Consider the following 12,627-nt stretch of genomic DNA (forward strand, 5'->3'; position numbering starts at 1 on the left):
ACTGATGGCTGACCCTTGAGGTACGTCCTGACCAACCCTTCTGATGTTTGATTTAAAGGGTGGTATGGCCACTAGCTGGTGTCTATGATCAAGATATGACATCAGCCATTCAAGGGCCAGCCCAGATACTCCAACCTCCGCCAGTCTCCTGATCAATATTGTATGGCTGACCGTGTCGAACGCGGCCGACATGTCGAGCAGCACTAAAAAGGCTGCCCGACCCTGGTCGGCCCGCGTTCGCAGGTCATCGAGAACGGTCACCAAAGCCGCTTCTGTCCCATGCGCTGGTCTGAAGCCAAACTGGGCCACATCCAAACAGTTGTTGACCTCAAGAAAGTTGGAGAGATGTTTAGTGGCCCATTTCTCCAGAATCTTGATAGGAAATGGCAACAGAGAGATGGGTCTGTAGTTGGCTGGACAGGCGGGGTCCACATTTTCCTTCTTGAGTAATGGAGAGACAACCGCCAATTTCCAGCTGTCTGGGACCCGCGCCGAGCTGAGGGACTGGCAGCAGATGGAGAAAAGAGGTGGAAAAAGCTCTTCCCGGCACAGCTTCCAAAATTTTGGTGGGAGCGGGTCAGACGGTGAGCCTGAAGATATACCATCGGCCAATGCACAGAAGTCTTCGTACGATGGTAAGGGCAAGATGTTCATTTCCGCTAGCTTGGCGCCCTCCTCCACCCTCTCAGCGCAGTTGGGATAATGCGCAGTATGGCCAGATGACGAGGCAAGATTATTTAAGATGGTAACAATCTTATCCTCAAAGGCCTGTGCCAGCGAGTCACAGAGAGCTTGGGAGGCAGGTATGTTGTTTTTGGTACAAGCTGGGTGGGCCAGATCTTTTACGACTTTAAATAGGGTCTGAGACTTATTTGCCGCTGCCAGCAATAGTTCTTCCAGGTGTCTGGCCTTGGCCAGCTTTATCTGGGCCTTATAGGTCGCCAGAGCTTGTTTAAAACGAGCTCTACATGGTTCCAGATACTGTTTCCTCCAAGCACGCTCAGCCTGTTTGCACTGAAGCTTGAGCTGCCGGAGTTCCTCTGAGTACCATGGCATAGCCAGATTGGTCCTGGCTCTGATTTTAGGCATCGGCGCCAAAGAGTCTAGGGAGGCCGAGATTTGCTGGCAAAGCGTCTCATAGCTCCTGTCCACCGTATCTCCCAATACGAAGCCTTCCGGTAACAAACTAGGGGGTGCGGGCAACGCAAGAAGTCTAGACCATTGTCTACCCATTCTAGTACCACCCACACCACCCTTCGCCGCCGTGGCAACTGGACAAGAGAGGGAGAGAAGGACAAGAGCATGGTCAGTCCAGCCCTGAGGTATAACATCCCGCACAAACACTTGACCTGCGTCAGCAAAAATCAGGTCAAGAATATGACCCTTGGAGTGGGTTTGCGAGAGTACTAGCTGTGGAAGCTCAATATTACGGCAGGCTTGGACCAGCTCTACAAAAGCGGAGTTAGTAGGTCCATTAGGCCAGAGATTAAAATCCCCTAACACCATCAGCCTAGTATGGGAGTGGGATAGATCATAGATCAGATCTATAAGCTCAGGCACAGCTGATAGCGTCCCCGCTGGGGGTCGGTAGCATAGCAGTCCCGTGTATAACACACCTCCTATACCCTTAATGGAGAGGCCGAGCAGCTCACATCCATTGATGGCCTTGATGGTAAGCTGGGAGAAGTTGAGTGTCTCTCTAAAGATTACTCCAGTTCCGCCTCCTCTAGCCCCTACTCTGGGGTTATGTATTATTTTAAAACCCGGGGGGCAGGCTGTGCCCAATTCCACCGCACTAGCCGATGTGGTGCAAGTCTCAGTCATAAAGAGTGCGTCTAGATCGTAGGTGTCTATGAGAAGCGCAATCTCATCGCAGTGCTTAATGAGCGATCTGACGTTCAACAGGCCGCAGGTTATGGAATCCGGGTGCCTGCCAGTGGATCTATACCTACATTTTGAGGGAGTGCCGGTGTTCAGGCGGATAAGATCGTCACGGGAGTAAATTGGGGCAGCGTGTTCCTGAGAGGCAGAGTTGCCGGCGCCCGGCACGTCCTGTGCGCGAACGGGCGCAAACGGGCTTACCTCTGGCGAACCTCCGGCGATCCGCCGGCGAGCCCACGCTGCGCGCCTTAGAGTTTAGCATCTTAAATAGCCGTAAGCACACGAGTCCTGCAGTCCAGCCACTAGCCCCCCAACCAAGATGGTGCCTGCTATTCGGCACACCCTGGTTCCCTCACCCAAAATGGCGGCTCCAAACACCGCAGCGCGACTTCCCACAGAGCCCTTGAAGCCCCTGAAGCAGTCTAATTCCCTCAAATGGGGATGGGGACACAATTAAAATGCAAGTAAGTGCTATGCTAGGAGTAACCCCCCAGAACAGGCAGGGACGAAAAAATGCGCCTAGCGCTAGATTAAGCAGCGCGAGCGTGCAATAGACCACAAATATTTAAAAGGTTATTTTTAAAAAGGCAAAGTAAATCAGCAAATGCCTCAGCGCGCGAAGGTCAATTCAGTCTGACCTGATAATGAGAGGAGTTCCGTTTTTAAGCCCTTTCCAGGCACACGAGTCCTGCAGTCCAGCCACAAGCCCCCCAACCAAGATGGCGCCTGCTATTCGGCACACCCTGGTTCCCTCACCCAAAATGGCGGCTCCAAACACCGCAGCGCGACCTCCCACAGAGCCCTTGAAGCCCCTGAAGCACTCTAATTCCCTCAAATGGGGATGGGGACACAATTAAAATGCAAGTAAGTGCTGTGCTAGGAGTAACCCCCCAGAACAGGCAGGGACGAAAAAATGCGCCTAGCGCTAGATTAAGCAGCGCGAGCGCGCAATAGACCACAAATATTTAAAAGGTTATTTTTAAAAAGGCAAAGTAAATCAGCAAATGCCTCGGCGCGCGAAGGTCAATTCAGTCTGACCTGATAATGAGAGGAGTTCCGTTTTTAAGCCCTTTCCATGTGCACAGAACTTTAATAAAGTACTGCCTCTGAAAGACTTGGTTATCTTGGTTATTATCATGGTTACACATTTGTTTAACAGTACAATCAGGTTACAAGGGCACCAGGTTAGTGCCCTTTCTTTTCTGGTACCTTTCTGCCGTTTTAAGATCTTTTTAGAGTTTCTCGTTGCCCAAATGTGTGTAATTTCAGATATTCCCTCACCTTGTTTTTGGTCATGAGAAAGTGTCACTCATAATCTTTGAAATGTCACTCATAATTACAGTGAGATTATGAAAATGCCACAAATAGCAATTTGAAACATTGGCAGCTATGAACCAGCAGCCAATAAAACACAGTAAATATGTAAAACACTGCATATCCCAAGAGGCTTTGAACCACGCCTCCATAATCAACCAATCAAACGTGTCCTGAATACACAACATAGCGAGGCACCATCTTGACTGTCTCTTTCTTTGCAATAAGCAGTCTCAAAAGTTCAGTAAACAAAATAAGCAACAGTTCTGACCTTCAACGAAGAGCAACTTCAAACTCGTCTCGGACGAGACAACCATCCACCAGGGATGCCCGCATCCTTGTCACGAGGAAAAGCAGATTCAACTCTGTTTGGAATCCGTTCCTGAAAATAGAAACACGTTTGAAAACATGGAACCATCAATATGATATCAGGGTAGGGCAAAATACATCAACCATTTAATGTATCATAAACAACATGACAGGTGTAAATGTACTTGTCCCAACGAGCGGGATAATCCTCACCTCTGTGTCCTTAATAGAATCTAAAATTCTTGTTGAGATAGCTGGAAATCTTTGTATTCTATAGCAGGACCGTAGGCTCAGATTATGCTTGTTTAAAGCTGATCAACAACAACAGAAGAAACATGAGCAATAAGCTTGTAGTAAAATATTTTAAACATTGAGTCCGAAGACCAATCTGCAGCTTTTAAAAAATCTTCTAAACGAGAACCCATAACAAAAGCCTTCAAGGCCATAGCGCCTCTAGTGGAGTGCGCACAATACACAGAAATATCAATACCAGATTCAGCCATCACCCACCTAACCCAACGTGCCAGAGTGGCCGCTGAGACTGGGCGGAAAGATTTCTGGATTGCCAAGAGTAACTGACCCAGAGGTCCCGATCTGTGAGCTAAAGTACATTCTTCATACATTTTTAAGTATTTCAAAACACATAATTTCTCATTATGAGGGTAACCGGGATACTCAACTGAAAGAGACATTGTCTTCGTTCTCCTTGAGATGTTGAAAGAAACACCTTGGGGAGAAAATACCCTACTGCCAAGTCTAAAGCATGAACTTCAGATACTCTTTGACAGGAAATAAGACACAACAACATAGTGAGTTTAGCAGATAATTGCTTTAAAGATAAGTCTTTATAGTCTGGCCATGATTCTAACAAAGAAAGAACTTTAGAAACCTCCCATAATGTGGTGTATCTGGGTCGTGGCAGATGGGCGACTCTGATGCCTTTCAACAACTTACACACCAACGGGTGCATTCCCACTGGTTTTCCATCAATGTGATTATGTCTGGCCTGACCTGAAATTATTTACAGACCTATAAGACAGACCTGATTCCGCAGATTCAGGCAAAAAATATAGTATTTCCTTCAAATCAGATCACACTGGATCCACCTGTCGTTGACGGCACCAACCCATCCATCACTTCCAGGATGCAGAATATCGCTTGCCGGTGGATGGAGCGCAAGCCTGTTGTATAAACTCGGCAGCCGCAGATGAAAGGCCCAATTCGTTCATGTCTGCTGAGAGAGTCCAAACCATGAGGGTTAACAGATTCTGGCGGACCAGAGGATGTGGGGAGCCCTCTGTGTTCTGGAGCAGCATCGGGAATACCGGCAGTTGGAATGGCAGGTCCACTGACAATTCCAATAGAGTCGGAAACCACAATTGTGTCTTCCATAACGGTGTGACTAATACTAATGATGTTGTCTGTCGCTGGACCTGAGCTGCTACTCTCGTAATCAATGCGAAGGGGGAAAGGCATAATTCCTCTGGGAACCCCAGTGATGGAGGAATGCGTCAGTTCCCAGCTCCATCGGATCCGGTCTCCAGCTGTATAAGCGGGGAAGATGAGTATTGAGGCAAGAAGCAAAAAGGTCTATCAAGCATGGGCCTCGAATACCCATGATCTCTAGAAACACAGAAGTGTGGAGTCTCCTGTCGCTGAAGTCCCTCAGAAACCTGGAGTTCCAATCTGCCACCTGATTTCTCTTGCCGGGAATGTATTCTGCCACAATCCTGATCTTGTGTGCCAGGCAGAAGAGCCAAAACTCCCTTGCGATATTGGCCAAAGGATGAGATTTTGTTCTTCCTTGGTGATTTATGTAGCCTACAGCCGAGACATTGTCTATCCGCAGGAGGATGCAACAATTGCTCTTCAGTGGGGAGATTGATCTGATGGCAAACGATCTGGCTAACAACTCTAGACAGCTGATGTCTAATTTTAACTCTTCTGGGGACCACCGACCTCCAGTGGCATAATCCCTGCATCTTGTGCCCCAGCCCTATCGACTGGCATCTGACTCGAAAACTACGTCTGGAGTGGCTCCGAAAATGGCCATGCCATTCCAGTCTTCCATGTGAATTGCCACCATTGCAGATCCTCTTGCGTGTCTAGAGACAGAGCGATCAGATGATCGTAAGAGAATTTTTTCTGAAGGTAATGGATCTTGAGGCGTTGTAGCACCCTTTAATGGAGAGGTCCTGGGAAGATGGTCTGAATCGAGGACGCCAGAAGACCCACAATCCTCACCAGGGACCTTAAAGAGACCATCTGCTTTGACAGAGTCGTTCGAATTTCTCTTTTTGTAGATTTGATCTTGCGCGCCGGGAGAAGCAGCTGCGCATTCACAGAGTTGATTTGAAAACCTAGAAATTTTACTTTTTGGGACGGGGTAGTCATGGATTTCTTGGTGTGGATCACAAAATCCAACTGATGTAACAGAGAGATTGTCCATTGTGAGTGCACAACAGTGTAAGTTCTTGTGCCAGGAGAAGCATGTCATTGAGATAAAGGATCATGCAGACGCCCATCTCTCGAAGGCGAGTGGACACTGGCTTCAGCAGTTTGGTAAAAATCCATGGTGCTGAGGAACGGCCGAAGGGGAGGGACAGATAACTGAACCATAGCTCTTTCCACTGAAATTGGAAATATTTCTGATGGGCGGAGCAAATGAGGACTGCAATTCGACAAAAAATGTGAAGAATTTGCATCATTCTTCTCTGAAAAAGTTTCTAGTATTGAACTCTTTCTAGAGACTCTCACGTCTCTAGCTTGCATCAATGATGCCTCATGTGAAAATGACTCTCCGCCCAAGACTAGCTGCCCCCCATCAACATAGCCCCCACTCCAATACAGCTCTCTAGCCCCAATTCCTTGCAACTAAAAAACAATGCAACCTGGTCTGAATTCAACCCTGTCTGTGAAGAAGAAGTCCAGAAATACTTGAGAAGTTGAAGTCGAGATCTTACATCTCAGATTCTCTCCCGGCGACTATTGTAAAAAGATCAGTCACATCATCTCCCCCGTATCGATCACAATCATCAATTCCTCCCTATCGAGCTGCTACATGCCGGCTCCCCTCAAACTCGGCCAAGTAAACCCTGTCATCTAAAAAACTGACACTCATTCAAATGACCTGAACAAATGCAGACCTATAACTAACCTCCCTCTCCTCGCCAAAGCCATAAAAATTTGTGTATTCACTCAACACAACACCCACATTGAAAAATACATCTTATTTCACACTTTCCAGTCAGTACAGTACAGAAACAGCCATTCTTAACATCGTAGAAGATCTCCAGAGAGCACTCGACAATGGACAGGCATGCCTCCTGGTCCTCCTGGACATATCATCTGCTTTTGGCACTGTCAACCAGAACATCATCCTAAACACCCTCGCGAAGCTAGTAGACATGAAAGGAACTGTCCTCCAATGGTTCACCACTTTCCTAAGTATGTGCATGCATCTAATCAAATTGAATAATGAAACCTCTGAGCATCAACAGTCTCACTAGGTGTCTCACAAGGATTAATCCTGTCTCCTGCTTTATTTAACCTCTATATGGAACCTCTTACAACAATCCTGAAGCAAGCTAGAACTGCCTAGCACCTCTATGAGGACGACACCCAACTCTACATGAAATCTTATCACTCAGTGACATCCAACACCTAAACAACACTCTATATGAAGTTCAATCCTGGCTAGCCAGAAACAACCTCCAACTCAGCCCTAACAAAACAGAACTCCTCATCCAACTCAAAGACAAACTCTTTCCCATAACAAACTGTCTCAACAATCTCACTGCACTAAATTACAAACTACCAATCCCGGACTGTATTAAATCACTGGGAAACACATTTGACAGACATCTAACCATGAAGGAACAGGCTGCAGGAGTAATAGAGGAGATAGAAGAAATGGAGTGGTTGGACCCAATTGTGGTAGCAAAGAAGGACATTGGGGACATCAGGCTATGGGTGGACATCAGAGCCCTGAATAGAGAGGTTATGGTGGACAAGTTCCCTCTTCCCAACATCGAAGAAATAATGTTGACGTTGGAGGGAGCGAAGATCTTCACTACATTGGACTTGGCGTCGGCCTACCATTAGGTGGAATGCAATGGTAGGTCAAAGGATCTTATGGCATTCATAACACCTTTTGGTGCTTTTAAATTCAGGAGGATGCCATTTGGTCTTGTGTCAGTGGTATCGGTTTTTCAATGCATAATGTGCAGGGCCTCGATGGTGTCCTCTCCACCCCGGGGTGGGGCGGGCTGCGGCTCCTGTTGTTGGGGCCCGCTCCCCATGGCAGCGCCTGGGGCTATGTCGTCTCCCCTTCCGGTCGGCGCAGGCAGGACCAGGCGGGGATCTTTGGATGTGTTTCGGTTCCCAGTGTGGGGATCTCACGCGGCAGGCACCCTCCCACTCCTCCAAGCTCCAGGGGTGGGCCCGGGGCTTGTTTACTGTGAGGGCGGTGGGAGGGGTTTGGTTTCTCTCTGCAGCGTACCAGGCTTAGCGTGCGTCCCCCGCCCCCTTCCTCAGCGAGGCGGGGTGTGCTCCATTACCTGCCGCTCTTCCTTCGCAACCGCGCTTGTGCTCCCCCATTTGTCAGACGTACGTCCGTGCTTTGAATGATCCCGGCCTCTTCCTTTCGTCTTCCCTCGGCCTCTTTCACCCCCCCTTTTTAAACATTTTTTAAATTTAAAACCACACAGTGGAAATGCCGGGCTGGCCTACAGGGGGAGGGGGGGTGTTCAAGTTCTTTACCAGGCATTGCAGAAGTGGGAGGAGGTTCAGGGGCGTGGGGGACAGGCAGGGGGAGCGGGCAACACCTCTTTTCATGGCCTGTGATTGGCAGCGTGGGGACATTTATGGACCCTGTCCCATTGCAGAGAATCCATATTTGTATATTAGGGGGGGCAGGGCTTCTAATGGATGTTTTATGTCTCAATGCAGGAGCCGCGCTGAAAAACTGCCCTACTCACATGGGGTACAATTATCACACAGTGTCCTGAAAGGTAAAAGTCAGTAGACAGTTATAAATAGCATGCGCATAGCATCACTGCAGTGGACAAGAAGGAGATTACTCATTTTTTTTAATCAAAAGATAGTTATTCATCTTTATGTTATAGCATTCATTTCATGGTTGGAAGTACACAGTTAAGAACAGCACTGCATAGAATGTAATGACAACCACATGAAACTTGGTGCAACAAACGTGAATAAATAGTGCAAGTGGCGACGCAAGTGAAAGGAGAACAGAGAACAGCGTAGTCGGCGCACTGTGTTTAAGGTGCAAATTATCTACAGTGAGTGGCTAAAAACGGCGCGTGTGACATAGTGATATCACAAAGGGCACAATTAATTTAATAGATTTGGAGCCACTAAGAAGAAGTGCGCCTATTAATTAGGCTGCTGGGTCGACGGCGTTTCGATCCGGACCATTTCGGATCATCATCAGGACTGGTTGTCTGAATTGAATAGTGCTTGAAGAATCCTTGCAAATTGGAGTACTTGTAACCAACAGGGAGGTACGACTTGAAAAACCAGAGGATCACTAAGGATCGGGTCGCTTGAAGAGGCGGGATGAGGCTCGCTGTCGATTTCAAAGCGTGGGCCGTGCCTGTAACTCAGCCGAGTTTAATGAGGTTGTACTGAAACACCTCAGCGTTCGAGCCGGCCGCGTTAGTCAGCCATGCCTGGTGGGCGCTGCATGAATCAGCGCGTCCGTCTTGCTATCGGAGGGAGTGATTGTGTGGCGCCACTGGATTCAAGCAAGCATGGCTGAAGACGGCTGGAATGCCAGAAACCGGTCCTAGGAAGCTTGTTTCCGGTCCAGGAAAGGCATGGCTTGGCAGTTCGGGCTGGACTGTTCCCATGAGGCACAGGGTCAGACTGACTTGCATATGGCCATGTCTGAACTGGGTTGGCAGAGTGGGCTAAAGAACGGTGATGGATTAAACCCAGATATGTTGAGTGGGTGTGAGTGTTTGATTGGTTCAGATGCTCCGTCCATCACCACCCCCTTTTGTATCGCTTTGCTCGCCATAAGTTGGCAGGGTATGCTCAGACGTGAGTCCCTTGCTCACTTTGCCACTGGATTCAAGCAAGCCGGGCTGAAGACAGCCGAAATGCCAGAAACCGGTCCTCGGAAGCTTGTTTCCTGTCCAGGGAAGGCATGGCTTGGCAGTTCGGGCTGGACTGTTCCCATGAGGCACAGGGTCAGACTGATTTGCATATGGCCATGTCTGAACTGGGGTGGCAGAGTGGGCTAAAGAACGGTGATGGATTAGACCCAGATCTGTTGACTGGGTGTGAGTGTTTGATTTGTTCAGATGCTCCGCCCATCACCACCCCCTTTTGTACCGGTGGAGGGAGCTGAGCAGGTTTCACTCTCGGCGACCCCCGCCATCCTGCCAGCACCTCCTAGCCTTCGGGAGGCGGCAGACGCAACGGCCGCTGCGCCAGTCATTTCCTCCCCATCCGCCAGTTTGCTTGTTAGCATCCCAGCAAGCAGTAGTCTAGCCGTACCTATAACACCATCACTGCCGGCCACCTGCCCGCCGAATGAGGTTCTCCCTGTCCAGCAGATAGCTCCCCCCGCGCCGTTACAGACAGTTGCAGCGGCACCTTTGCTGTCAGGTCACTGCTCCTTGCCCTGGCAGGTACCTTTAGTGGCCAAGGAGGTTATCTGGAGGCGAGAGCTAATAGATATCTTTTCTCTGCTCTTGTTGGGTCAGGATGGGGTGGATGCCAGAAAAGCGGGGGTGAAGGAGGATGACAAAAATGTTAAGTACCAGCCGTGGCCAGAAAAGACCATCGAGAACTGGCTAGACGCATTTGCTATTCTGTCCGCAGTCATCCTGGAGAAACATCCTGAGCAGGGTCAGGGGCTCTTGCAATATGGCGCGCTAATTCGCAATGAGGCGATGAAGTAGGGTGGACAGGGCTGGGTGAACTATGACAGGGAGTTTAGGAAGAGGATGTCCTTGTGTCCTGAAATGCGTTGGGACCAGAAGGAAGTACAGCTATGGCTAGATCACATGGTATCACGCACGCTGCAAGGCGCAGGGGCACAGCCGAAGAGTCAAGGGAACAAGGAAGCAAACAGTAGTACGTTCTACACTGAGACACATATGTCCTTTCGGGGGTTATAGGGGGAGAAGGAGCAATAGAAGGGGATTCAGAAGGTCGCCCCCAGGGACCTGTCGTTTGTTCAACACGGGATCTTGCTTATGGGGTAAAACATGTACATTTTTGCACCCTTGCAACAAATGTGGGGGCCCCACCCAGCGGTTTCTTGTCACTCACAGCAAGGGGTCACCACCTAAGGTAAACAGGACTATGCAAGTTAGTTGGGGTGACCTGGGTTCTTCTACCCCCCTCCCCCGACCTGATTTAGCAACGTTGAGGTCCCCACAAGTTATCCAACACACAACCCTCTCAGTTCCCACCGCAGGCCAGCCTCACGTTTGTGGGGGTGCAGTTAAGGGCCCTTCACCAGTCAGTTTGTCAAACCTTTTGCCTCTCCTCAGACAGTACCCGCTCACACAGGACAATCTGATGCTACTGGCAGGATTTATCGAGGGTTTCAAAATCCCTTATGTGGGACCCGAAGGGGCCAGGGAGGCCAATAACCTCAGATCAGCCAAGGAACAGCCAGAGGTTGTTAGTGCCAAGGTAGAAAAAGAAAGGGCACTGGGGAGAGTGGAGGGCCCTTTCCTGCGACTGCCCCTAGAACATTTTGTGGTTTCTCCTCTGGGGGTAGTGCCCAAGAAGGAGTCTGGGGCTTTCCGCTTAATCCACAACCTCTCTTACCCGGAAGGGGGCTCGGTCAACATGGGCTGGAGGAAGGCGCTTGTTCTGTCATATATTGTACACTGGACGTGGCTTTGGACTTAGTCAGGAGGGCGGGCAGGGGTGCCTGGTTAGCCAAAGCAGACATTGAATCAGCGTTTTGCTTACTACCAGTGTATCCAAGCAGTCAACACCTGCTAGGTTTCAAGCTAGAAGGCAGTTACTTTTACGACCGGTGCATGCCCATGGGTTGCGCAGTGTCATGTGCTTACTTTGAGGCATTCAGCAGCTTCCTTCAGTGGGCTCTTCAGACAAGCTATGGAGTCGCACTACCTGGACGATTTCCTATTCATTAGGAGAGCTGGGTCACAGGAATGCAGCAATGCCCTTAACTTTTTTAGGGATCGACCTTGACACCATAAAAGGGGAATCCTGGCTCTCAGCGGACAAGGTTCAGGACCTTGCACAACATATCTGTGCAGCCATAGGTCAGGAGAAGGTCACACTGGGTTTCTTGCAGAGCCTCTTGGGCAAGCTAAACTTCGCCGCCAGAATAATACCAGCTGGGAGGGTCTTTGCACGTAGGATTGCCAGGGCAACGGCGAAGGTCAACAGGAAGCATCACCTAGTTAGGCTTAGCAAGGGGATGAAGGAAGACCTGAGCATGTGGGCGAGCTTCTTGCAAAGCTTCAATGGCTCTGTTTTATGGAAGGCGCCTTGGGCAGGGACTCCTGAACTCGCCTTGTTCACGGATGCGTCTGGCATAGAGGGCTTCGGGGTCATCCTTGACACAGAGTGGTGCGCGCAGAGATGGCCTAGGAAGAAGATCACGGCCAACATTACGGTCTTGGAATTTTTCCCAATAGTGGTGGCTTTTCACCTTTGGCCCTCAGTTCTGTCAGCACAAAGGGTCCTTTTCTGGTCCGACAACCTGGCGGTAGTGCAGGCCATCAATTCGCAGTCTGCGTTCTGCCCGCTTGTCTTGTGCCTACTGAGGGAGCTGGTGAGGGTCTGCCTAGTTAACAACATTGAGTGTAGGGCGCGTCATATCCAAGGGGTGCAGAACACAGCAGCTGATGCTCTTTCTCGCTTTCAGTGGCACAGGTTTCGGGAGACGAGGCAGAGAGCGAGGGAGGAGATGACCCCTTTTCCAGCACACCTATGGTTCCTACTTAATCTGAAAGGCGCTTGAGGGGGCTGGGCGAGCTGGCCTTAGCACCCAGGACCATCAAGCGGTACAGAGCGTGTGTGGAAAAGTTCTGCACAGTACCCGGTGCTTGGGAAGAAGGGAGGCCATCCCTGGAAAGCAGGACTCAGGACTTCATTTTGTGG

Source organism: Lissotriton helveticus, chromosome 12, assembly GCF_964261635.1.
Source record: "Lissotriton helveticus chromosome 12, aLisHel1.1, whole genome shotgun sequence".
NCBI classification, from domain to species: Eukaryota; Metazoa; Chordata; class Amphibia; order Caudata; family Salamandridae; genus Lissotriton; species Lissotriton helveticus.